The sequence below is a fragment of the Musca vetustissima genome, unplaced genomic scaffold (assembly GCF_032173495.1).
Source record: "Musca vetustissima isolate MV318-11 ecotype Yass unplaced genomic scaffold, APGP_CSIRO_Mvet_v1 utg21612, whole genome shotgun sequence".
NCBI lineage: Eukaryota > Metazoa > Arthropoda > Insecta > Diptera > Muscidae > Musca > Musca vetustissima.
The window spans coordinates 19,280-44,054 of NW_026880991.1; the positions used below are offsets into that span (position 1 = coordinate 19,280).

Consider the following 24,775-nt stretch of genomic DNA (forward strand, 5'->3'; position numbering starts at 1 on the left):
GTCCAAGATTTAGGATAGCCCCCATATAGCGGTGGTATTTTGTATTCTCATTGGGAGTCAAATCTCACTACAAAATATTATCATTATCGATCCCCTTTTTGGTATAGTCCCACTATTCGGTATTGGAGAACTTATAACTTATATATTTCTCGCGTCATTTTTGGTATGTTCAAGGTACAATCATAACATTAGTTTTCTCCTAGGAGCCCCTATTCATTTTAGATCGTTTAAATTTCAACTCCATGGTAGAGGGTATAAAAAGTTCGCCTTGGCCGAACTTAACAATATTTTTTTTTTTACGCCAAAAAAAAAAGTTCCGACCAATTTTAAGTATTTTGGAGGTTCTAGACACATTTTCAGGCCGATGTGACTGTAAATTGGTATTTCGGATTCTAAGATACCTTATATTTTGACATACCCTAATATGATATCACCGCCCGAATTTTCGTATTATGTAGCCCCTGGCGGTACTTTACAACCGAAGTTGTTTTGTTGTGTCCCGTAGTATTCTCAGATGTCAGGTTTCACCCAAATTATCTGTATTTTGGATGCCACTTATAATACTAAACAATTACCAATCTCAGACTTTATTCCACATATAAAAATTCCACAGGACACCGATTGAAATCAGAGAGAGAGAAAACATATAATAAATGTATATCCTCTTTTGTTCCACTGTAAAAGCTTCGAATGTATAAAATGTATTATTAGAATTAAATACCAAAGCTTTCTTGTAAAAGTTCTACATAGAATGTATTTAATATATTAACATATTCCTGCATGCTCAGAGCTTTATAGTACAATAAGAAAGCAGTTACCATAGCCTCGGTGGCGCAGTAGGCAGCGCGTAAGTCTCATAATCTTAAGGTCGTGAGTTCGAGCCTCACCCGGGGCATAATTTTTTTCTTCTAATATTTCCAAAAGGAAAAGTTTTTGCAACAACATTCCTTGTAGGGGTGACAAATTTTTACTTGCTCTGTATTTTTGAAGTTTTTTATGGAAGAAATATGTTGGCAACTACGGGCTTCTAGATTCAGTATTCCAAAAGATTTGGTTTCAGGAAGCTGCTTTCTCATTGATCTAAGATGTTTGCATATTTTTGAAAAAAAAAGGATTTAGATTAGGAAGAAATGAAAATTTGTACAAATTTTATTGAATTTGTGTTGGATAATATTTTCAGTTTTAAAACGAGTAAATTCGCATCTATGCCTTTTTAAACCCTCCACCATGTTGCCAAATGAAAGTAAATCCGATACCAAATTTCAGAGTTACTGCTATATTTTTATTCCCCCAAATTTTAGAATTATAGGAGTACACTTTTCCCCAATATCCGTGTGAAGAATTTAAGTACCTTTGATACCTGAACCATGAGGAACATTTCCAGATTTTAGCTTCAACCATTTCGCAATTCTTTTATATATAGATAGACATCTCTTTGAAATTAAACAATAATTTATCATTCAATTCACATTCAATTTGTTATCATTGCTCTGAGAATGTTACACATCTAGTCAACATCCAGATAACCGTTTATGAGTGATTGTTGGCCATGTGGCTAGAGATGTATCTCGTGGCCGATCAAATGAAAATATTAAGAAAAACTTTAGATCAAAAGTGTTGTTGCGATTTGAAAATGAAAAAAAATGTAAAGCACATACAATGGCGCCAAATTCTTACAAAAAAATCTAAAAAATGGAACATAAGACTAATTACGCGTTACCCTACACCATATGCTATTGAAGAGGTGAATATATTCTCCACTTCGATTTATTAATCGAAAATGCATATAGGAAAATATATTAAAAATATAATGAAGAATTTTCAGTTTTAGCACAGTACGGAAGATACAAATACATGTTACAAAATTTTTGCTAAACAGTGTAATAATTTCATAATTTTAACATAAATGTGTTCAGTAATGTTGTATAGGGTATTTGAAATATGATTTATGTTATAAACAGCATTTTCTCTAATAAACTATAGTATTAATATTTTACGGTTAGTTTTTCGATTTCATGCGACGAAGAAATATCACTTTCAATAGAACTGTCATTATTTATTTCGTTTGTTTGCAATTTGTTCGATAAAGCCACTGACAATTATGATTGATGGACCACAACTTAGTTGCAATTTTTTTGTAATTGGAAAATAAATTGCCACCAACTACAAAACAACTGCTGAGAATTGGGTCAATAATTTCTCTTTTTTTGATCTCTCGCTGAGATATTAAATGTGAACAAAAAACTAGAATAGCAGTAGACTGGAAAATGGATTAAGATTAAGCCAATGTTAAGGTTGTGCGAGTAGTTAACATGAAGTTATTCAAGTTTTTCAATTTTCATGATTTTTTGTAAATAGTTTGGCAATAGAACTACAAACTTAATCAAACAGTATTCTTCAAATGTTGTTACATAGTAACATTGAATTTATAACTAGAAAAAATATTAAGTTGGCGTAATAATCAGTCGGAGTCGATCAATTTTCCCGGTAAATATCCGTAACTTCGAAATCATTTGGAAAATACATATGCGAATTTTGTAACACCAATGTAGAGGCCGGTAAGAAGAAACACTAGAATGAGAGAGAGAGAGAGAGAGGACAAATGAGCGCGAATAGTGGTAAAGTGCATAGAAGTAGGAAAATAATTGTGATATTAATGAAATTTTTACATTTTTGGGAAAAATAATGGTTTTCTCATGGGTATACGGATTTTTACTTATATTCAATATGCGGTATATGTACAATACAGAAAAAATTAACTATGAATTAAATTATGAAAATATTCATTAAATTGTTTCCTATCTAAAATGTATATTGTAAAGTTCATATGGATTTTTATTTCTTGAGAAATTCCGAAATGCCAAATTACACTTAGGTTAGGGAATTCTGCTAGGATTTTCACCATACGTAAATAGGAGTGGAGTTTCATATGGCTGTTACGAAACATGAACAAATATAGACTATTTTCTGCATCAAAAACCCGCAATGCCAAATTACATACACATCGGTTGCAAAATTCGACAAAATCCTTCAAAAGCATGAACCTACGTTATGTTAGGTTCGAATGTTCGGCCTCCAATCATTTGGCAACTACGTTCACTGGGATACGTTTGGTCCATGTGTTCGTCCTGAGTATCCAAAAGGAGAAATATAGAACAGAGCAATAAGGATTCGGACAAATTATCGCTAAAGCTATGTATTTAGATGCGATCTACTCCGGGGAAGAGTGTTGTCAATCATATTATTTTATAAATATCGTACCTACCGAACAGCCGATGGCTACTGCTATATACCATTGGACATCTGCATAGTAGATGTTCCATCGTTTTCTGTTGTTCCCCTTCCTCACATAAAATACAGTAGCATTGATGACCCAATTGGATGTGAGAGATCTAATCCCGTAATGACCTGTTATGATGCATACCTAGAGTTTAATCTATTTTTTCCTTAGTGACGGCAAGAATGTAGTTCTAGGTCGTTTAAATTGCGGTCTGGTAGAGCCGTACCAAATAGTCCAGTGGCTGGAAATTAAAAAATACATAGAAATCAGCTTGAGGTGTAATTTCGAAGACCTTAATTATGAAGAGCGATACCACTCTATTTAGTTTGGGCAAGATTATTCGCTTGTTAAATGTCCTACACCTCACAAGACATCAGTAGGTTACAATAGGGAGAATCAACGTGACGCACAGCCAGTGTACGACTTACGGTTTTAATCCCCAGTTTTTTCTATGGAGCTGTTGCATAACGCCATTAGACCTTCTAAGGCCGTTCCTCCATATTCCTTCTCCACGTTAACTTCTGGTCAATAACTGTTCCTAGGTATTTAGCTTCTTATAAAATTTACAGGGTTACTCCATTCAAAGTGGGCGGGATCTTATGTTTCCTAGTGAGGAGCTATTTCTCTCATCGTGGTGTGATCCAGTTCGACAATATTACCAGAGTACCCTGCATTATGTTGGATATGTTTGACAGAAATTTACCACTTATTAATAAACTATACCAAACTATTATCGAACTTCGTTTATCAGCACAAGTCACAACATAGGAGAGAATAACCCTATCTGTGGTGTCTCCCTGTTGGCAGATTCCCGTAAGATTCTACTTCTCAGCATTCCGTCACTTCTCACTCAATTAGAGCCGAGGAGATACCTGTGCATTCGTGCCTGGAATGGATAGATTCCAGTTTTACGTTTTTATAGGAAGATTCTTAGCACCACAGCTAAGGTAAACCTGATGAAATCCTCTCGGTGCTTTCGACCACCTCAGAATCCACTGATCTACCTTACCAGATCAAAAGAGTTTCTTATTTCGAGGCCTAGCAGCCATTCTAGTGTTTAAGTAGAAAGGTAGATTGTCTAATTGGTCATAATTTTGTTCGTAAATTGGGACTTTGTTTTCCTGTTATTTGGATGTATGTGCGGCCGGACACCCTCTAACATCAGGGGGACATTAGAAAAAAGCTCTATCGTTTTGGATGCTCATACATTTTTGGTAATAAGATTTGACAACCAATAATAACAAAATTATAGCCAATTCTGGTGAAAACGTGTCCATAATACAGAGTAATGGGAAGTACCGTTATATGAAGACTATACCAAACCGTGGACATATACCAAATACACATTTTCAATACCGAATACCTAGAAGTAGTAAAAATGTATGTTTAATTTCAATGTTTTATCAAAAAAATTTGAACTCTATAGTTATTTCTGCAAACTAACATGCATAAATCGACATAGATAGATATATTGTTTGGGGGTCTTTTTCGGGAATATTTCGAAGTGTGGCAAACGGAAAGACATATTAAATATACACTATACCTTATGTTGGAGGGTATAGCCATTCGAATTTCCATATCGGAATCACAATTTTTGACCAGATCAAAAATAACTCAGTACAGAAAAAATACGAAAAAATAGCGTATCATTTGGTCCTGTGGCGCAATGGATAACGCGTCTGACTACGGATCAGAAGATTCCAGGTTCGACTCCTGGCAGGATCGAAATTTTTAATTTTATATTTTAATTTAACAACTGTGGATGTTATCTATCATTTTTATTACTTTATTTATTATTTTAATTTTGTGTTAACAAATGTATGTAACTAATAATTAATTTGTTACCACTTATTAATAATACACATTAACTTAATACAGTCACAACAAATGATTAAAATCTTAAAATAGTGTTGTGGCAACCTCTCTTGAACACCACCAACTAAATCAAGCGGATCCATCACGCATTTTAATTGTTGTTTTACAACTAAAAAAAGTTATCGCAACAACTGGACGTGCCAATTCACTTTAGAACGATCACGATGTCAACATCGTATAACGCTATAATTCACTCGTATATATGTGGACGAAGATTTGTTTGTTTTTTTTTTTCTGGTTTATCTTAGGCCCAGTTGTCTGCTACTAAAACAAGTCTATGTTCTGAAATTAAGAACTGCAACAGCTATTAGTCGTCATTGTTGTTTGCTCACTCACATCAGATTTGTTGCGATATGAAAACGCTGTTGGTTAGTTAGTTCACGCGTTTTATGCCAATAGATCAATTAAATACGCTTTGGAAGGGGAAGTTTAGCGGAAATATTAAAATGGGTACTACATTGTGTAAGTCATAAACGCGAAAGTAAATATTGTGTTTTTATATCAAAAACCAGTGAGCGGAGCAGTATAGTCGGACGGGGCCGACCATACGATACCCTACACAACTACCACGGAACTCAAATTTTCTGCGGATGTTTATTCCGGGCCTGGACAATATTTCGTGATATTTGCACCCTCTTGACCGATTAGAGGTAAACAGCACCTCTTCCTCACACTGACATATTTTCCGAATATTACGAGTATTCAGTACAGCTATTGTCCAGATTCCCTTCACCGTGGGTTGTCTTGTGATGTTCGGCTTTCATTTGTGGTCTATAGATAGACTCGAAAATAACATAAAAATTAAGTATTCGGTCCACTTCATTCCAAAATTATTATCTGATCATCACCGAAAATTATAGGCGTTGTCCTTGACCATAACTGGAACCTCATGGAACATTTCAAAGCGGTCAGCGTGTGTAACTCCCACATCCGAGCACATACAACAATATAATTGGTATTAATTTAAAGGTCAACCACTCCTCTTGGATATAATATAAACTTCTCGGGTCTATGTCCATCAGGGGTAAATATATACGCTATAGAATACAAATTTTGTCATTTTTCACACAAAAGTCAGGGTCCATTTGACCCGCTAAATATTGACCGATCTTTATGAAAACAGGCATGCTTATTCTTTGGCCTGATCCCCTTCTCCATGGAAAATTTCACGATGTTCGGCCATTATTGAGGCCTCTGGAGCGACCAGAAAAACCGAAAAAAATAGTATTTGGTCCATTTCATCCCCTAAATATTATCCGATCTTTCCCAAAAACAATAGAGGTCTTCGTTGGCCAGAACCTATCCTACATGCAAAATTTCGTGAAGATTGGTCCATAACTGTGGCCTGTATCGTGTTTACAAATTATAATGGACAGACGGACGGACACACTTGTCTAGATCGACTCAGATAGTCGAGATATGACGATCGGTATACTTAAATGTTGGTCTAGGAGCAATATTTCGCAGCGTTACAAACTTTTGGGGCTGCACAAAGCTATAATACCCTGACAACATAGTTGTGTAGGGTATAATGACAGAAAATCAAAGATATATGTGAGATTTTGAAATTACTAGAGTTCGGAAATTTCGTTCCTGAAACGGTTCCATCATTTCCGGATCACTCTCCAAAAAACTAAGTCATCATTTTAGTTCCATAATTCCTTTTAGTTCAATCGCCCATTAGTTATCGAACTTAAGAAACGTGTGGAGCCAAAGGATCTAGTTAACGAACGAACTGGACTTAGTTCCGTTAGTTCCCTTTTTTTTTTTGGAAAAGTTCCTTTGAACTTGTTGCTTTCGATACGATCCAAGACTGACACATTTCTTAAGTGTATAAGACACTAATAATTAAAAACGACGCTAAGTTCGGCCGAGCCAAACTTTTTTGCCCTTCACCATAGGATGGGCATTCATAAATACCTCAAATCAGGAGCCTCTATGTTGGGGATATGCATTGGTAAATTGCTATTAGGAGGTTATACTGTGAGAAGTCGAAATACTAAATAACTTACACAGGTTGAACAAAATCGCCCAGGATCTTTAACACTAGATTGCCGAAGGTGGTCACTTTGACCGCTTTTCAATTTCAAGTACAAAAATAACTGTGCATATGATGCCACTTTTGTTTAAAATTTGGTGACTTTTGGTACCCATAGAATTACTTTTATTATAAAAAAGTCACCAAATTTTAAAAAGCTGCGTCATTTTATACTTGTATTTGAAATTGAAAAACGACCAAAATGACCGCCTTCGGCAATCTAGTGTTAATATTGAGGATATGATAAAACTTGAAACCAATATTGACCTTTTTGTGGTTTAAAACCAATCATATAGCCATCAATATACTAAAAATACAAAAAAAATTTCTATATTGAGAATTCTCTCCACGCTCCAAGAATCCGGAATGACGAATTACTAATACGTCTATATTCTTCTAAATACCGAAAATTCGTCGGTATTGGTATATGAAGTCTAGTGCTTTATAACCGACAGATGTTTCGAGAGGTTGAAACGGAATGACAAATTTAATACACACCAAATTATGGTGCACTACCGAATATGAAGTTTTTGCTCACAATTTGTCGTCGATTACAAGTCTTTGTTGCCTTATGTTCAAATGAATACCCAACCAAAATCCACATCTACTTTGGTTTGGTAAAACGGTACCTCCAGACATTCACTATTTTGAAGGTCCTGGAAAGAGATCGCAGATAGTGTAAAACTGCACGAAATATCCTCAAATAACTCACGTTGGAATTAGTTAGACGAATAGAGCTAGAATCATTGAAATTGTTACGTACGATTTTTAAGGCTGTAACAGGAGGTGGTTATAATTAGTACTAAAGTGAACAATACTAATAACACTTCGTATTGGGAAAGCTTTTGGCGTTAAGAGTTTAAATAATGAGACGTTTTGGATTTTTTTACCATTAGTGTACTTAAAGTACTAATATTAGTAAATTATGAATTGAGGAAGAACAATTTAGTTTGTCAGAAAATATGCATATATTTTTACCATAGCTAATATATGTATACATATTTCATATCAACATTCGAAATCTACATATTTGCATACGGTATGCTACACTCGACCTAGTTATTTTCAAATGCGATTGTCTAGAAAAATTGCTCCGACATGAAAACAACAGTTTAAATATCAAAAACTACATCCCTTATCTCTTAAAAGAGAACTGCATCTGTAGCACTTTGATTCCTAAAATATTTGGGATGACTTACTCTGGCTTCTTTTCATGATTTTAATTTTTAAATCCGAAATTTTCTTCGTCTTTGAAGTGTTCCTGTTCGATCGACTTGACTTGTTCTACTATCGTTTAATTGTTTTCTTTATGGAGACAGATTTATATTCAATGTATATCGTATCGTATTTTATGCAAATTATTACAAACTGCCATTACTTTGAGGACAATAAAGTGACAAGTGAGTTTATAGTTTGGCCCACCACACACACAAACGCAGAGCGAGAAACAAATTTATGACAAATACTGCAAGTGACCTGAATTCATCAACTGTGGACAGCTAGCTAACAAATTAACAACGGCTTGCAGTGGTCAACCTCTATTAAAAATTCAAAACAATAATAAATAGTAAACAACAAATTTACGAGATTACATAAAATAATAAACTTTTAATTATTTTCAATATTAATTTATGGAAATAGAGCCCTATTTACAAAAAATTTTCTATTTACAAATCAAAGCATATATAAAATTTTATAATCCCATATCAAAAAAATTACATTTTTTATTTTTAGTATTTATGTAAACTAATATATGTTATTAAACTGTGTATTTTTTAAGCCCTGTACATGCAAATAATTTTTTAGCAAACTGTATAAATGCAGCAGACTACACAATTTGTTGTTGGCTTTCGTTTACCGTTAGGTCCTGTGGCGCAATGGATAACGCGTCTGACTACGGATCAGAAGATTCCAGGTTCGACTCCTGGCAGGATCGTAATAACTTATTGAGATCCCAGATTTTTTGCAAACTGAGAGGAAACTTTTATATACCTAAAGTCGATCGGGGAATATATACACAAATTATATTTTATTCCCTTGAAACCCCAAAATACGGCTGGAATAATAAGCATACCCAAAATATGACGGTTGCTCTTTCTAGAGGTTATGCCAATTCAAACCCTATATATGTTCAACTTTCTTCAAAGAAGTTTTTTTTTTGCTCGGAATTTCAAATCACAGTTCATTCGGGTATGAGTGGCTAAAACCTCAAAATACCTAAAATCAGACGGGTTCATTAAAATAGGGTTCTACCAATATTGATAATATTAAAAAATACACTTAACTTCGGTAAGAAATAGTGGTTAAACAATACTCTATTGTCATGAAAAAAGAACTTGTTGCGGATCCGGCGGTTTGAAAATTTTTAATAATGTTCCACTGAGTGGGACTAAAATTCGTTTACCACACTTCGACCGCTTTGTCACAGACCAAGCTCGGATCAGGGTGTCTGCAACGTGAGACATAACCACTTTGTTCCTACCAGACAACGAAGCGGTACGATTTTTTCGGCGGCGGCGGCGCATCATATATTAGCCTATATTCGGGGGCGGCGCCGACATTTTAACCGACTCGCGGCTCAATGTCGGCATCTACTATTTTTTACTAGGATAACAATTTTGCTTTTATATATCAAAAAATAAATAAATAATAATAACTAGTAGATTCTTGCAATACGGGGAAATGGTATTTATCGGCGCGTCACTATTCTGAAAAACTGTCGGCGGTGATTCTTAGCCTGCAAAATCGGCGGCGAGCCGTTCCCTTATAAAATGAGTGGCCTCAAGTTCCTACTTAATTAGATGTTGTCAAATTTTGACCGAAAGAAGCTAGAGGTGATTGGTGGCCGAACTTGTTTGCTCATTGAGTTGCCCATTTAGTGGTCTTCACATTTCAGTAAAGTTGGGAGGTTCCGGAACGAACTAGTTCATTGGAACTATTCCGAGAAAGGAACGACTGGAACTAATTTCAGCTCTTTTATTAAAATTGCTCCATTCTGATCGCGTTTTTTTTTTTTTTTGATAACATTTCTATATTCCGACCATCTTCATTTGTTCTCCTTTGTTTTTCAAATGCTGTGACATTGTTAAGAATATATATTGTATTTATTTATTGTATTTATTTATTATTGTATTTATTTAAAATATTTTTTGCTTGCAGTTGAACTCTGTAGCTTCTAAATATTCTACTAAATAGAAATTAATAGAAAATTGTTTCTCCCAACAAATCAACACCGTACTATGTGAGCGAAAAAAATTATGAATGAGGGATTCATGGGAAATATCTGGGAGTCGGAACTATATGGGGCAAAGGAACTACATTAAGGAACTAGAACGAGAATGATTGATCCGACACGTGAACTAGATTCTCCAACTTTACTTCGCAGGCAATGTGTTCATGAGGAGGTAACCTGTTGCTAATTCCAAGGCGGAGTTATGAAAAATATTAAACATTTTCCATTGGGAAATGCTAGTATTCGCGGACAACACTAGCGCCGAATTATAGGCCACAAACCAGGTCCTACACCCGCTTATAAAGGTTTCTTTGTCTGGGACCTTAATTCTGCCAGCGCGAGACATAAATACTTTTTACATACTATCAAATATGACCTAAAAGGATTAAACGGCATGAGGAGGTAACCTGTTGCTAATTCCAAGGCGGAGTTATGAAAAATGTTAAACATTTTCCATTGGGAAATTCTAGTATTCGCGGACAACACTAGCGCCGAATTATAGGCCACAAACCAGGTCCTACACCCGCTTATAAAGGTTTCATTGTCTGGGACCTTAATTCTGCCAGCGCGAGACATAAATACTTTTTACATACTATCAAATATGACCTAAAAGGATTAAACGGCATGGTTTGTCCATTCACATTCCACCATTACCATAGTATATCCATAAATTACTGAGGTATAGTTTCATATACCTTGGCTCTGTCCTGCCATAATCACAAATATCCTACAACTCCCCGCATACGTTACGATCACTAGGCACCGAGGAACTTCATGTATCACTTAACTTGAATTCATATCTTCGCAGTCCATATGGTAAACGGTATAGCGGTAAATTTTTGAAGGGTATTTTTCACCCGCATATCATGCGATCTCTAAGCATTGGATTCATTCTGAGAGGTTTGGACTTCTAATTTCTGAATTCCACGTACTACTGGAGTCCACACATATAACTGAATATGCATCGCTTCAATCTTGGCCAGAAGAAAGTGATGTCGCCTTGGGATAGAGCGGCATTATTGAGGGTATCAAAGGCTTTTGATAGGCCAAGCGCAACCAACATCGTTTTGTTTTAGTTCTCATCATTCAAAATTTGACAATGTTTGATATGCAAAACGGATTCAACGGTTCACATTTAGGAATAGCTGATGTAATGGCACCTCCTTATTTTCGGTATTTGAAAGTATAAACCTCACTTTCGAACGTAGTTTCTCTTTTTAGTTCTCAGGGGAAAGGCTCCTGCCACAAATTTGTATCACTATTTTAAAGTTTTGAACTTTGAAGCAAATTAAACTATGTGAACGAGATCAAAATGAACGACTGATACAAAAGGAACTAAATGAACGAAATAACCAAATAAAGTGCAGATGATTCCTTTTGCGGAATACTTCCTCTGAACTAATTCATTCCGGAACGACACAACTATGTTCCATTGACCTAGCCTACCATTGTACCATTTTCGGCTGTTCTGAAGTTTAGCATTACCGATTTTCAGAGGACAAAATAGCCATTGCGATAAATTTACCAACATATGGCCGTTTGTTTTTCGATATACCCTATTTAGTTATTTTGAAGGCCCTCACCGAACAGCATTTTGTGTTATCGAAATTTTAAACCAGTGAGCGGAGGAGTATACCCTACAAATATTATTATTACTAATATACGGTGCAGCCCTTCTAAATACTTGTCCAGATTTCCTTCAACGTGGTTTTTGTTGTAATGTTCGGCTTTCAATTGTGGTCTATAGATTGACACGAAAAACCACAAAAAATACGTTTTCGGTCCACTTCATCCCAATATTATTTAATCATCACCGAAAATTATAGGCGTTGTACTTGGCCATACCTGGATCCTCATAGAAAATTTCAAAGCGATCGGCGCTATATTTCCGCCCTCTAGTATGTTAATGGGTTACTAAATAATATATGAATACGTAAGCACCTGTAAATAACTCCCACATCCGACTACGTACGATCAATTTAAAAATCAACCACTCCTCTTGGATATACTATCAACTTATCGGGTCTATGTCCTTCAGGATTAAATATATACGCTATAGAATACAAATTTTGCCATTTTTCATACAAAAGTCAGGGTGCATTTGACCCGCTAAATACTGACCGACCTTTATCAAAACAGGCATGCTTATGCTTTGACACGATCCCCTTCTCCATGTAAAAATTTGCGACGTTTGGGACATAATTGCGACCTGTAGAGCGACCAGAAAAAACGACAAAAATTAAGTACATATTTCATCCCCTAAATATTAACCGATCTTTACCAAAAACAATAGTGGTCTTCATTGGGCAGAATCGGTCCGTGAAGATTGGTCCTTAGCTGTGGCCTGTATCGTGTTTACAAAATATAATGGACGGACGGACGGACACACATGTCTAGATCGACTCAGCTAGTCGAAATATGACCGGTATGGTCGGTATACTTAACACTAGAACGCCGAAGGCAGTCATTTTGACTGCTTTCCAATTTCAAGTAAAAAAGCAACTGTGCATTTATTGACACTTTTATTTTAAATTTGGTGATTTTTTTATAATAAACGTAATTCTATGAGATACCAAAAGTCACCAAATTTTAAAAAAAAGTGTCATTAAATGCACAGTTGCTTTTTTACTTGAAATTGGAAAGCAGTCAAAATGACTGCCTTCGGCGTTCTAGTGTTAAAGTTGGGTCTAGGACCAATATTTCGCGGCGTTACAAACTCTTGGGGCTGCACAAAGCTATAATATCATGACAACATAGTTGTGTAGGGTTTAAAAAGTAAAAAAAAAATAGCCAAACTCACTTTGGAATACGAAATAAATTTAATTTTCTCTGGGATGCAATTTTTGGAGTTGAAAATTTCGCATCTTCGCGAGTTTGGCAGGTGTCTTATGACATATTAACTCCTAAACATTGTTCAATACATTCTATGCTAATGAATTACATTTAAATATTTTTAAAATTCTTGTCATGTTTACTGATACATTTATATTTTATGAATATTTATTGTTATGTTCGATGGGGGTCAATACCTTTCTCTATTCAATACAAATTGTATTGTAAGACCATGTTGCCTATGAACAATACTAAATTTAATAATAAATGATCACTGTTTGCATAGATCAAAATGATTGAACATTATGCAATGAATGCATACATACATGCCTGAACATGCCTTTTCAGTGTCCATAGTAATGTACTGGACATAACCACTAACACCACAGTCCTCCCCCCAACATTCCAACTTGACGAATGATAAATATAAGTCGGTGTCGGAGGTTGATCGCACAAGTAGCAGGCACTAAATGATTAATGACTTCAACCTGATTTTGGAGCGCCACATACCAGCCAACCAACCAACATTTGACAGAGGTTCGATGCATACATCCATTCGTTTGTATGACAATATCTGTCATATTTAGTTATGACTTGACATGGCGTTACATTTAATTGTTTACATGGACAGAAAACAAATTATCGAACCAAACGCAAAACACAATGAAATAAATTGTGAATAAATAACAACAACAAATGTGACAATAAATTTGAATAAAATACTACAAAAAATATATGGTTGTCATTCAAAGAAGTATTCTTATTGGGATGTAAAGCTTTTTTGTACATAAAAGCTTTTGTTTAGTGTTTTATAGGCCTATAGGCATATTCAAAAAAGCTCTACCAACAAAAGCTTAATTTGGCTAACGGCATTCATGTGGTCCTGTGGCGCAATGGATAACGCGTCTGACTACGGATCAGAAGATTCCAGGTTCGACTCCTGGCAGGATCGAGTTATTTTTTCTTATTTTTTTCCTCTATAAATTAAATATTTAATTGTACTGTTCGAATTTCCCAACATATTCTATATTTTACTGAATATCATTTCGAATACAAACGGATGAATAAAATCGATTTTTGTTAAAACATATTGTTTTTAATTAATGTTGATAGGGTGTTTTGTGCCTGCAACTGCAACAAGTACATCATTAAATGTATATTTTTTTAGAAAATGTTAGATAGACATATTGGAAATACTGAGAAGGATTAATATAGTCCCGCTCAATGATGCCTGAAATAAAGCCTGGAAGTTGAGGTCGGCGGTAAAAAGTTGTTAATTAAGAAGATCCCGGCCTGAAAGATGTATCGATATCAGGGATGGAAAATTCAGTACAATAGTACTTTTTTCAGTACTTTTTTACCCAAAAAAGTACCGTAGTACCCCCGTGACCATTTCAATCTTTCAATCTTTGACCGGAAAAAGTATTGCAGATAAAGATATTAATGTGATTGCAAATTTTTTCTTAAAAAATGAATGGGTTTACGACTGATAACTGTTCAGTTATGATTATAATTACAAAAATTAAATTAATTTATCAGTTCCAATCTTTTTTTTAACCGAATATGTTTGTCAGATACTCAATTTTGCGTACTCTGTGCTGTCTCCTGAGGTAGGCAAATTTATGGCATTCATAGTCGTCGTGATTACTTCAATAAGTTCAAGAGAACTTTGGAACTAAAATTCATGTTAGTTTGGGGTATATTGACTTTCGAGAAGGAGGTAGTGAAATTAGTTAATAGCATACATATTCAAATGCAATCGAAAGATGCAAGAATTCTCATATTATTACCTTCAGAAAGATAGACTAAGTGATGATATCTTAAAAATCTATCATTATAAAACTGAATAATTTTTTTTATTTTCTTGAAAAAAGGTCTCTTTTATTAAAAAAAGTACTTTTTTGGTACCTTTTCACATTTTTCATTTTCCATCCCTGATCGATATTAAACCTTTAGTGCAAAAAATACACCTTAAAAATTTGGAATACCAATTTCCATCGTTTAAAAAAATGCGACTAAAACAGTAAAAATACTGAAAATAAAATAGGAATCAAGTTCGAACGGCCCGTATTTTAATATCAACCACATGGTTTTGGGTTTATATGGGAACTAAGTCATAGAAAATTATCTGCGTGAAGGTTTTTTATGTTTTGAGAAAATTGAATACCAAATTACAGACACTCTGGTTGGAATATTAAGCTAGGAACCTTAAAGTACTAAAATGTGTTTCGAGGCTAAATAAAAACAAATACCCATATTTAACAAATTGCCGCCAGGTCATTGCAACAAAAACCTTAAAAAATATCGAAAATGGGGTAAAAATCCAGATTATTTAGCGGAATAATTACAGGCCCTATATTAAAAACATGGACCCATATCAACATTTTCTTCGAATATGTGTTTTATTCTAAATTGTTCAATATAGGTCAGAAATTGTTCAATATATCAATATTCGGCCCGGCCGAACTTAACATTTTTGACTTGTTTTTTTTTAAGTTAATTTTAAGTTCATTCGGTTTATTAAAGGAACAAATTTGGTGCAGAAACGTCGAAAACGACAACACGGCATATACGTACAAGTTGACATATGGGCACTTCCGCAGTCACTTACACGACTTTCAGAGGCAAAATCAAACTTTAAATCTTAAATAAATCACAAAAATTTTATTTTTTACAATTCTCCCTTAATAATTGTTATACCATACACAACTATGTTGTCAGGGTATTACACCTTTGTGCAGCCCCAAGAGTTTGTAACGCCGCGAAATATTGGTTCACCTTTAAGTATACTGATCGTCATATCTCGACTAGCTGAGTCGATCTAGACATGTGTGTCCGTCCGTCCGTCAGTCCATTATAATTTGTAAACACGATACAGGCCACAGTTATGAACCAATCTTCACGACATTTTTTATGTAGGAAGGGTTCGGCCCAATGAAGACCCCTATTGTTTTTGGTAAATATCGGTTAATATTTAGGGGATGAAATGGACCAAATACTTAATTTTTGAAGAAGGGGATTTGGCCAAAGAATTAGCATGCATGTTTTGATAAAGATCGGTCAATATTTAGCGGGTCAAATGGACCCTGACTTTTGTGTGAAAAATGACAAAATATATATATATATATATATATATATATTTACCTCTGAAGGACATAGACCCGAGAAGTTTATTGTATATCCAAGTATAGTGGTTGACCTTTAAATTGATACCAATTATACTGCCGTATTTACTCGGATGTGGGAGTTACACGTAAATATTTACAGGAGCTTACGTATTCAGATATTATTTAATAAACCATTACCACACTAGAGGGGGGAAATATAGCGCGGATCACTTTGAAATGTTCCAGTTATTGTCAAGGACAACGCCTATAATTTTCGGGGATAATCAGATAAGAAAATTTGGATGAAGTGGACCGAAAACTTAATGTGTTGTGTTATTTTCGAGTCGATGTATAGGACGCAATAGAAAGCCGAACATCACAACACATGTTCGAATATGGACAAGTAATTAGAAGGGCTGTTCTGAATATTGGTAATATTCGGAAAATATGTCAGTGTAAGGAAGAGGTGCTGTTGACCTCTAATCGGGTGCAACTATCACGCAATATTTTACCCAAGCTCGGAATAAAAATCCGCAGAAAGATAGAGTTTTGTGGTAGTTGTGTAGGGTATCGTATGGTCGGCCCCGTCCGACTATACTGCTCCGCTCACTGGTTTTGTATAACTTTAGGACAGGCATGCTTACCCATATACGCTACCGTAACTGAGGGTCGATGGGTAAACACATATTCTCTTTTTCTCTCTTTATGTCAGTCGTTGTTAATGGTGAATTCTAAGTTACGCTCGCACACACTTGCTCTCAATTTAATTTTGCCCAACACTGCTTTAGGAGTACTATCTGTGGTAAAAAAATTGAAAAATTGAACAATTTAACTTTTGAGATATCAGCCACAAAAAAGCGGTCACTCTCGCGACTTCAAATATACATGACTTTAGACATCATTGCTAATAATGGGAAAACTGCGAATTGTGTGAATATTTTGAAATTTTAATATTCTTTACATGAATAAGAGATATCAAGCATTATTATCGCACTTTCAAAATATGTAAATTTGGCATATCCTTTATTTGCGAACTATTTTTTCGGTCACTAACGATTTTGCAGTTTTTTATTTCTACAGTGTTTGCATTTATAGTCATTAAATTAGTATTTATGCTAAGAGCAAGAAGAAAAAATTACACATGTAGATTTTTATTGTAATTTTGCCGTTACTCTACGTATTTAAGCACAATTAAAGAAACAAATTCTCCGACTTTGGTTTACCTTTTGCCCGGAAATGCCCATATGTAACAACCCTTAGTTTAAAATATGCGACGAAACTAAATATTCAAACATATTCGGTAGTGAGTACAATCGGTTCAACTTTTACTTAAACGTGCTATACAACCCTCATAAAAGCTTTGAGTTCAATTGTTTTGTTAAAGACAGGCAGACCGATGGATGGATGTATGTATCCATATAAAACTGTATGATTTTCGCTTTCTTTGTGTTTGCTTATTTCACATTGATAAATCCACGCTCTCAATTGTGCGAACAGAAATTTGCAAAGTGACAAACGTTTCGCAAGCGGTCCTGTGGCGCAATGGATAACGCGTCTGACTACGGATCAGAAGATTCCAGGTTCGACTCCTGGCAGGATCGAAGACGCTGTATGTATATGCAAATTTTTTGTTAATTTCCTAATTTTTTATTGTTAATAATTTAGATATTATAATAGTTAATAAAATTATATAAAAAATTAATGAAATTTCAAATGAACATTCAGTTTTTTTCGATCTTTTTACCCACACCTATGGCTAAATCAAAATTAACCACACAAAAAAGGAGAGACCACTGGTGTGTCATAATTTTATCGATTGTTTTCTTTGTCAATTGACATATTCCAAATTATTTGAAATATTGCACTTGCCAGACAAGGAAAGTGTCGCCAAAAAATAACCAAAGTGAAACACACACACACACACAAATATATTAAATATTATTTCATTATTTTCAGTGATATTGAAATATGCCAGACAACGGAAGCTATGTATTCATATTTCACTATTGTTTGGCAAATAATATTTGTGATTTTAAACAGATTTCATTTGATTACGCAGTACACGTTTTGTACAGTAGGGGGTAAAATTTATTTTATTTTGAATAAAAAAAACATTTTGTAAAAAAACATGCTGAAAGCAGTGATAGTCCTTAGAAAATATAATTTAAAAAATCCTCGCATAAAGATGAGATAGTCCTTAGAAAATATAATTTAAAAAATCCACGCTGAAAGCTGTGATAGTCCTTAGAAAAAATAATTTAAAAAATCCACGCTGAAAGCTGTGATAGTCCTTAGAAAAAATAATTTAAAAAATCCACGCTTAAAGCTGTGATAGTCCTTAGAAAATATAATTTAAAAAATCAACGATTAAAGCTGTGATAGTCCTTAGAAAATATAATTTAAAAATCCACATTTTAAGTTGTGATAGTCCTGCAAAAATATTATTTAAAAAAAAATCCATTTGGATATCTTCGATAGTCCTTAGAAAATATAATTTAAAAAATCCACGCTTAAACTGTGATAGCCCTTAGAAAATATTATTTAAAAAATCCACGCTTAAAGCTGTGATAGTCTTTAGAAAATATTATTTAAAAAAATCCACGTTTAAAGCTTTGATAGTCCTTAGAAAAGACTATTCAAAAAATCCACGCTTAAAGCTGTGATAGTCCTTAAAAATATTATTAAAAAAATCCACTTGGATAGCCGTGATGGTCTATTGATAATACTCATTAAAAAAGCAGATAGTCCTTAGAAAATATTATTAAGAAATCCAAACTAACAGCTGTGAATGCCCCGAGATAATATTTCTAAAAAAATCAAGTGTATAGGCCTTGGAAAATATTCTTTACAAAATCCATGCTTATAGCTGTGTAGTCGATTGAAAATTATTCTTTTAAAACCTAAGTTTATACCTGTGTATCTCCTTTGAAAATAATCTTTAAAAATCCATACTTATAGCTGTGTTAGTCCTTGAAAAGATATTCATAAAGAAAATCCACGTTTTTGGATCCAGGTTCTTGAGGAAAATATTTTTAAACCATTCACGTCAATATCTGTGATTGGTGGCTCCGAATGTAGTTCATTGATTTTTAAAATTCACACCTAAGTTTTGTCCATCGCTGTCGGTCAATGTCTTCATAAGTTTTTTTTGTTTCCCACTTTATTTGATTTTATTATTTTAAATTGTTTTAGTGCCGTGGGCGTTATTTCGTCTATTAAGAGTTCAGTACGTTTTTTTTTTCTTTTGTTTAAAATAAAATTTCAATGATTTTTGGATTTATTGATTTTTGTTGTTGGTGGTGTGCTCTGTTTGTGGTTAGTTCTGATTGTGGTCTTTGTCATGACTTTGCTGTTCAGTAGCTGGATGGATGGTTGTTTGTTTTTATTTTTTGAGATTTATATTTTGGAAGAAGATTTTGAACAATCTATAATAAAGAAGCAGAAAAAAAACTATCAAAACAAAATCGAACATCAATATTTGCAATCGACATATTGGCAATTTCGAATATGTGGAGGTGTATAATTAAGGGAATAAGGTCCAACATGTGGGGCGAACATTAAAATGGATATCTAAATTAACAAACAAACAGATATGGTGATGATATTGAAAAATGATTTTGGTGAATTGAAAAATGATTTGAATGACATTTCAAGAGAGAAAAAAAATATTTTTTTTTCATCCTGGGATAATTCACATTTTTTTATTGGTGGCTTTGCCATTTTTTGTAGGAAGATGTAGAACCCCATGAGTACCTCAAATTTCAAAGTATAGGCAATTGGGTTGAAAAATGTGTCTAAATACCGAAGTTTGTAATGTATTGTTATATGGAGGCTATCCTAAAAGGTGGACAATATTGAATACAAAAAATTTGGCAAGATTGTCTACTCAATAAGAACCTAAAATACCAAACTGAGGGGTACCACTCTATTGGGATAAATACATCCTTTTTCAATGCCAAATATCCTAGGAGTGTGTTATATATTGCAGGCTCTATCGTGACTTCAACAGACATACTTATTTCGGTTCTTGAGTCTCCGATTAATAGTTAGAGGTGTTGCAAATCCAGCGATATATTTAATATACCCTGAACTGTATGATGGGATGTATAAAAATTAATTTCTATAAGTCCACCAGTCTGTGAAAAATATTCCTTATGAGTCCTTGACCCTTTGTGGCCCAATGTTGCCCACAGGCAACAAAATGTTTTAGAGCTTATATTTAATAAGCAGCTAGTAGATATATATTCTTTGGATTTCATATGTCAAAACCTGATTATGGTTTTGAAAAAGAAAAATCTAAAAAAATAAAATTGTTGGTAAAGTTATGAGCTTTTTAATATAGAGAATAGGTCAAAAATGTGTACAGTACTAATTTGTGTATACAGTCCAAATTATTTAAATCGCTTCGTATTCGAAATCTACCAATTCTGCCCTCAGCATTATTTTTCATTCTTTTAAAACAAAATATAGAGAATAATTTAAAATGATTTTTTTCGTCGATTTTGTATTTAATTTTCTTGATATGGGACTTTTATTTTTCAGTAAGAATGTACTGTATCTTCCGAATGCAAGGATGCAGCGATGTCAAATTTTGTCCATATTCTATGTAGGATAGTTGCATTAAATCTGTGAACAGAAAATTGTTCTATGATTACGGAAAAAAATCGGGGCTCAAGGGGTTAAAAATAATTTCAAAATTCCAACCTACTTAAACATTTTCCTTAAAATCCACTCTAATTGATCTGATAGGCCTATTTATAAATAAATCAGTAGGCCTAAAAAACAAATTTTTTTTAAAATTCACGCTTATTGGTCTAATAGTCATTAAAAATATTCATTAAAAATCCGCGGCTATTGTTTCACTATCCCCCATAAACATTAGTCTTTAAAATCCATGAAAGTTGAACCACTAGTCCTTAAATATTGTCTTTAAATTCCCCATTTTCTGTTCTGATAAATCTTCAAAATTATTCTCTAAAAATCCAAGCTTACTGCTCTGGTAAAATATTTCCTCCAGTACGCCTTGAAAAAATTCTTTAAAAAATCTACGCTTCTTAGCTCAACTACGACTTCAAAATATTCCCAACAATATTCAAGCTTCCTGGCTCCAATAGGCCTTGAAAAAAATTCTTAAAAAAATCTACGCTTCTTAGCTCAACTACGACTTCAAAATATTCCCAACAAAATTCAAGCTTCCTGGCTCCAATAGGCCTTGAAATAATTCTATAAATTTCTACGCTCCTTGGCTCCACCAGGCCTTGAAAAAATTCCACGCTTCTTGTCTCTACTGCGCCTTCAAAATATTCCCTACAAAATTCACGCTTCTTGGCTCCACTAGACCTTGAGAAAATTCTTTATAAAATCTTCGTTTCTTGGTCCACTACGCCTCTCAAATATTCCCTACAAAATTCACGGTTCTTGGCTTTACTAGACCTTGAAACAATTCTTTAAAAAATCCACGCTTCTTGGCTCCACTGCGCCATCAAAATATTCCCTACAAAATTTACGCTTCCTGTCTCCACTAGACCTTGAAAAAATTCTTTAAAAAAATCCACGCCTCTTGGGTCAATTAGGGCTTAAAAATGTTCTTAATAAGTACCAGCTAATTAGCTCCACTGCATCTTCACTAAATCTTCAAGAAACTATTTAGGAAACAATCCACGCTTCTTTGTTCCACTAAATCTTTTGAATATCCAGGCTTCTGGACTCTACTAGGAATTTAACATATTCTTAAGAAATTCCTGTTTATAGATCTATGCCTTCAAAATATTCTTAAGAAAGTCCTGCTTATTGATGTACGCCTTAAAAATATTAGAAATATTCTTCAAAAATCCACGGTTCTTGGCTTCACTACGCCTTCAAAATATTCTTAAATACCCCCCACTTCTTGGTTTCATGACGACTTCAAAATATTCTAAAAAAAACACGTTTCTTGGTTCCATTACGCCTTAAAAGTATTCTTCAAAATATCCAAAAAAATATTATTTTAAATATCCAGGCTCCTAGGCTCCACTACGAGTTAAAAATATTCATAAGAAATCCCTGCATTCAAAATATTTTTTAAAAAAATCGACTACGCCTTGAAACTATTCTTAAAAAAACACGCTCTTGCAACCCCACGCCTTAAAAATATTCTTTAAAAATCCACCCTTCTTTGCTCCACTTGAACATAAAAATATTCTTTGCAAATTCCGGGCTTTGAAAGTCATTCAAATACGCATCTTAAAAATCCACGCTTATGGTCTGGCATTTCTTCTAAATATGTCCTTTAAAATTATTTGCACATTGTCCTTAAAAATATTCTTAAAAAATCCATGCTTCGTAGTATCACTAGTTCTTCAAATTTTTCTTTAAACATCCAGGCCTCAATAGACCTTAAAAATATTCTTTAAAAATACACAAAATCCAAGCTTCTTGGCTTCATTTGGCCCTAAAAAAACTGCTTATAAATCAATAGTCATAAAAAATATGTTAGTCCACTAGGCCTTAAAGATATTCCTAAAAAGTCCAACGCTTAACGGCTGCCCTAGTCATTATAAATATTCTTTAAAAATCTTCGCCTTTAGTCGTTTCTCTGTGTAAATTTATGTTGTCTTACATCTTCTCCAAATTGTTAACAACAACAGCAACACACCCAATGATCTGCTGCCGAAGCCCTCCCCTCCACCAAACATAAAATGCATTAATTTCGTTTACTCGATTTCTGCTGATAACAACATCAGTTGGTTGCTTCTTTTTTGTTTATGGGAGAGAGAGTGGGTGTTTGTGTGGGGAGAATGCGTACATACGAGTCGTTTGGGAGAGAGAGGCCAGTGGAGCAACACACACAATATATACGAGCAAACAATTGTTGTTGCCCCCCATCTAAAGAAACGGAAATTCTCACAAAATGCCAAAAAACCAAACATCAACAACAATTCTCTCGTTCTCTTACTCTCTCGTCTCACCAGTTATGTGCTCCCCCATTCATTTGTGGTATGGGGCCGACTGTTGTGTGCATCTCGTGTGCACCCAACACCAGCCAGTAAACATTTTAGAACGCAACGAATCGGTTCGTATCACGGAGAAGTGTCCAAAATAGAAGTGCTTCTGTTTCTTTGTTTATTTACAATTTATTTGTTAGCCAACAACTATCGCGATCGGTCGGTGGCATTGTTTATTTGTGTATTTCGTTGCCGAAATTGTAATGTCGAACGGTGGTGATGTTGTTCTTGTTGTAGTAATGCGTTCGATGCCCTCTACTCCGTGCATGAATTACTATAGTGTGGAAAAGAGTTATTGTGATTTTAATTGATAATTTGTTTTTGGTGGAATTCCAATACATGTTGTAATCAGGCCTGGCCTGCAAATGTAACAAAAATTAGTAGTAGTGGAAGAAGAAGCATCGAGACATAGATGCCGCGTAGAACGGTTTCACTGAAGCGGAAAATATTTCAGTTTGTATTTTTTTCGGTGGACTTTGTTGTGTCGTTGTGGTGTTTTCTTGTTTCAAAATCTTGTCTCGTCAAACAAGCAGGCCGCTGACAATCGGGGGGTGTTCAAGTGTGACAAAAATAAATAAAAAAATCAACAACAACAACAAAACAAAAATAATAAACAAAAATGAAATCTCAGTTGAAAGTTGTTTAAAAAATTTATAGATATTTATCTGTCGTCTCTCTTTCTGGTTGTCAGAGTAAGAGATTTTTGTGTTGTTGTCATCGTTGGCGGTACACCAACAACAACAATGTTGTAATTATTACGTCTTCTTTTTGTTTCAAAGTTTGTGTGTTTTTTTTCGTTTAAGCCGTAGTAAAGCGTTTTATCCATTTCACAATCGTAAAACAAAACGTTGAAACAAAAAACAACAAAGCAATAATTTAAAGCCAAACGTGAAAAAATTCAAAATATTCCAAAATAAAAAAAATATATATATAGTGCTCACACAAGAAGAATTGTGTGTTTTTGAAGAAGAAGTGTTCAAATAAGAAATAAAAAATAAAATCATTTTTGTCTAATTTGTTATTCAAATTGAATCCAAAAATAAGTGTATAATTAAATGTGTGAATTTTGTATGTGAGTCTGTTTATTCAAGAATCTTGTCCAGAGCCGCCAACAACAGAGTCAAAAAATAAGGTAATTAAAATTCGATAACCTTTTTTCTAGATAAAACAGCTACTGTTGGAATATTAAATTTGTATAATAAAACATTAGTCGGGTTTGAACATAACACGGGGCAGCTATAAATATTTCTGGTGTAATAATAATTCAAAAATATCAACCAGTGAGCGGAGCAGTATATTGGGACGGGGCCGACCATACGATACCCTACACAACTACCACGGAACTCTAACTTTCTGCGGATTTTTATTCCGAGACTGAGCAATATTTCGTGATATTTGCACCCTCCTGCTCGATTAGAGGTCAATAGT

At 34.2% G+C, this 24,775-nt stretch overlaps 5 non-coding genes across 5 annotated transcripts; all 5 read left to right on the top strand.

Annotated features, from left to right (window-relative positions):
• Nucleotides 1-822: 822 nt before the first annotated feature.
• On the top strand, nt 823-895 carry Trnam-cau (transfer RNA methionine (anticodon CAU)). Its single transcript has one exon. It is a non-coding gene; the product is annotated as a tRNA-Met (tRNA).
• A 4,037-nt stretch (nt 896-4,932) lies between these two features.
• On the top strand, nt 4,933-5,005 carry Trnar-acg (transfer RNA arginine (anticodon ACG)). Its single transcript has one exon. It is a non-coding gene; the product is annotated as a tRNA-Arg (tRNA).
• A 4,051-nt stretch (nt 5,006-9,056) lies between these two features.
• Trnar-acg (transfer RNA arginine (anticodon ACG)) lies at nt 9,057-9,129 on the top strand. The gene has a single exon. It is a non-coding gene; the product is annotated as a tRNA-Arg (tRNA).
• A 5,007-nt stretch (nt 9,130-14,136) lies between these two features.
• Trnar-acg (transfer RNA arginine (anticodon ACG)) lies at nt 14,137-14,209 on the top strand. The gene has a single exon. It is a non-coding gene; the product is annotated as a tRNA-Arg (tRNA).
• Nucleotides 14,210-17,892: 3,683 nt separating this feature from the next.
• Nucleotides 17,893-17,965, top strand: Trnar-acg (transfer RNA arginine (anticodon ACG)). The gene has a single exon. It is a non-coding gene; the product is annotated as a tRNA-Arg (tRNA).
• The last annotated feature ends 6,810 nt before the right edge of the window (nt 17,966-24,775 follow it).